The following is a 3407-nucleotide window of genomic DNA, read 5'->3' on the forward strand; positions in this document are numbered from 1 at the left end:
GTTTCACCTTTCAGAATTTGACTTTCACAGTGATAAAATAAGCAGACTGTATGACATGGAACATTCACTTCCTTCAGTGAACAGTACTGACAGGGGAGGTCAGTTTGACTCATGTGGGTAGAAGAAAAATTATGATATAAATAAATACAGTAAAAGAAAACATGACAGACTCTCACAGGGCAAGCCAGACTGCAAGAACCAATTTGATCAAAATCATAAACTGTCAGAGCTCAACTACTTGCTTTTTTCTCTAAGTTACTTATGTTCCACTCCTGGTAAACCAATTCCAACAGACCAGGTCAAGATATATATATAGATATTTATATATATATATATATACACACAACGAGCAGTGTGGCTATCAGGGACAGGTTCCATGAGCTGAAGTCTCCCACTCCTACCTTGAAATGACACCATTTAATTATGCAAGTAAAATTCCTCTGTACTAGCCTCACCTTCAATTGCCTTTCCCATAACTGTATGCAAGACTTCCCTGTTGTTTCTGTGGCCTCACATTTATGAGGAACAGAGGAAAAAAATATTTATAAATTAAGAATTGAAAGAAAGCTAAATGCGTTGGAAGGGAGGAGCCATGTTTTGATTTTTTTTTTTTTCCTTCCTCCTGAGTCTATTAAAAAAACCAACCAAGTAAAACCAAGTAATTGTGAATCAGTGGGAAGGTGCATGCAAGGTGTTCGAACACTTTCACATGTAGAAGGGCAGTCTCAAATTCCATGTGACTCATTCTGTAAGAAAGACTGAGAGCCTTTTGGCTCTATTTTGAGAGAAGTGGGTAGACATCCCTGACGCCCAAATGACCATAAGATATGATGCTGACAAAGTCAAAGGCCTTATAAGTCCAAGGAAATGCCAACCTCCTCACTCCCTCCCCCACCAAACCACCAAAAAGCCCAAACTGAATAATGCAACAAGTTAATCCAACAAGTTAGACAGAAAAGCAGGAGCATGCTGGTACAGCCTTTAAAGAGTTCTAGCATAAATATTTCTCGTTATGCTTTGTGTCCCTTCAAAACACATAGTACCATGAAATTCCACATCAAAATAGTGTTTGTGGTTCCAAGATGCTAATAAATACATATCCACAATCTCTGTAGTAATGTGAATTTAGATACAAAATGGGTGAACACTTCTGAGGACAAGCAGAAACAGATCAACCCACCCAAGGCCCCACAGTTTATGACTCATACCTAAATCAAGATCTCAAGTCACAGTCCACTGCTCTAACCACAATTTCATATTTCTTTCCTTCTACAGTAGAACAAAAATGGTTCAATGTTGTCTTTATGTGATCTACAGAAGCTTGTTCAAATCTGCACATCTGTCACCTTGCTCAGCACAAGAATTCAAAGCTTCAGTAGAAAATTAGAAGAATCAGTAAAGTTTAATTGCGAACAACCTCACACTTCAGACATCTCACTGAAGTAAATGAGAGTTGTAACATGCTTGTACACAAGTTTAACACCAGAGGCCTGACTTGAAAGTGGATGTTTTCTTCCCATAGTATCCTGTGCACACACTTGTCTACTTTACCATCTCAAAACTTCTTTCATTCCCTCAAGACCAGTTCCTCTGCCTTTGGGTATATATTGTAGTTACAGACAAGCATCTGGAGATTTAAGAAAATTATTTCTATTTTCTTGAATATACTAAGCTATAATTTTCTGTATTTCAGCAGAAATGTCACAAGATGATCTGGTCATACAGCCACAGGAACTTCACTGGTAAGTAAATAGTTATAGTCAGAAACTCATCAGTGTCATATTCTACATTTTTCTGCTTTTGAAAATCAGAACCAAAACAGAACAATCACATCTTTGGACTTGCTTAGACTGCAATTTGACTACACAAATTGTTCAGTACAATACAAATTGCTTTGCCCCTGCTTCTTTGCGTCTCTATACTGAAGACCATTTTTGTTGTAATTACATTTAAAGAACTGTTTGTGAATCTATACCACAGATTAAATCAGGGAGCTGACCTGCTTCTCAGTACAAGCCTGCAAATAGTTGTGTAAGCACAACTGCAAGATAGTGCAAAACCAGTAGAAATATTCTAAAGTAATTTTCCTAACAACATTTTAAACCAATTTGCCTTAATAAATTTTGTTCCTCTGCTGCCAGTGCTGCAAGTGAAGCCAGTTTAAAGAAAACCATGTACTGCAAGCAATTTTTTTTAACCATTCATGTTTTAGATTGTTGAAGAGAACAAAATTAATTATTTTCTGTAATATACATAGCATATTAATGTACCAAAAAGTCACTTAAAAACCAAGTCACTGTGCCCACCCACACTAAACAACGTTTATAGAATCCTTAGTCTTATCTAAACATCCATGAATAAGAATAAATAATAAGGTTTATCATTAAATAACCTAAAGGTTTTGTTTATGCTGTCTAAGAAGTACTATCAGAATTTTGAAAAGCTGGTTGTGGCAGTGTATATGTCTAATAGTTTAATGAAACTACAGATCTTTAATACAAGTATAGGTTGAGAGGAACATGGAATACAAATATGCAAATCCCCACCTCCTAAAAAAAGAAAATTACTTTCAAAGATTTGGGCCACTTTAATAAATGAACATGTCTAGCATGACAGTCCTGTGTTCCAGTACAGCTCTCTCCTTCCTTTCCTTCTCTAGTTACATATAAATTAGAGGGTACTTGAGCAGTTCATGGTCCACCAATAAAGATGCTTTGAAGAAAATGGGGGGAAAAAAATAAAATCCCATCAAGGAATTATCAGCACAAGTTTAGAAACCAAGTTGTTGATTCATATCATGTTTTCTTCAAAATAAAAAAACTTTCTTAACCGCTGCTGACTGGAAGCTCATCCTATGCATCATTATTTTGCTGCTAGAAGTCAGAGAGACACACCTAGAGGTGAACTTTCTGTAACCAGGAGCCTGAAATGCCTCATACCCTTGGTCCCTCCAAATCAGGGCTGAGGTTAGCAAGGGGCCAGTTTTAAACAGATAAATAAATTTGTATCTGATCTGTGTTTAAGCAGAGGACTTCTGTTTCTAGGACAGCTAGCTCCTCAACTGATTAACAAACTTCAAACTGTTTTTCCACTTTTATGAAACTAAACAAATGTTTTATTCTGAAAAAAAGTGTTAAGCTGAGAAAAATAAAATGGAAAACCCAATACTGCTTCAGAGTGAACTCTCAGCCACAAGCTGAAAGCTTGGAAAGCTTATGGAGGCAGACCTGGGAGGGGCAGGAGGAGGTGGGTTCCAGAAGATGGCAACAGGGTGAACAATATTACCTAGCTTTAAAACGGAGGGAAAACACAAAAACTGCAGCAGATGTAAATAAGTCAGATTTTAAATTTTTTTTAACTAGAAAGCCTACAATAATTTACGAGTACTTCTAAAAAATATGACATAA

Source organism: Antrostomus carolinensis, unplaced genomic scaffold (assembly GCF_000700745.2).
Source record: "Antrostomus carolinensis isolate BGI_N321 unplaced genomic scaffold, ASM70074v2 scaffold38877, whole genome shotgun sequence".
Lineage (NCBI taxonomy): Eukaryota > Metazoa > Chordata > Aves > Caprimulgiformes > Caprimulgidae > Antrostomus > Antrostomus carolinensis.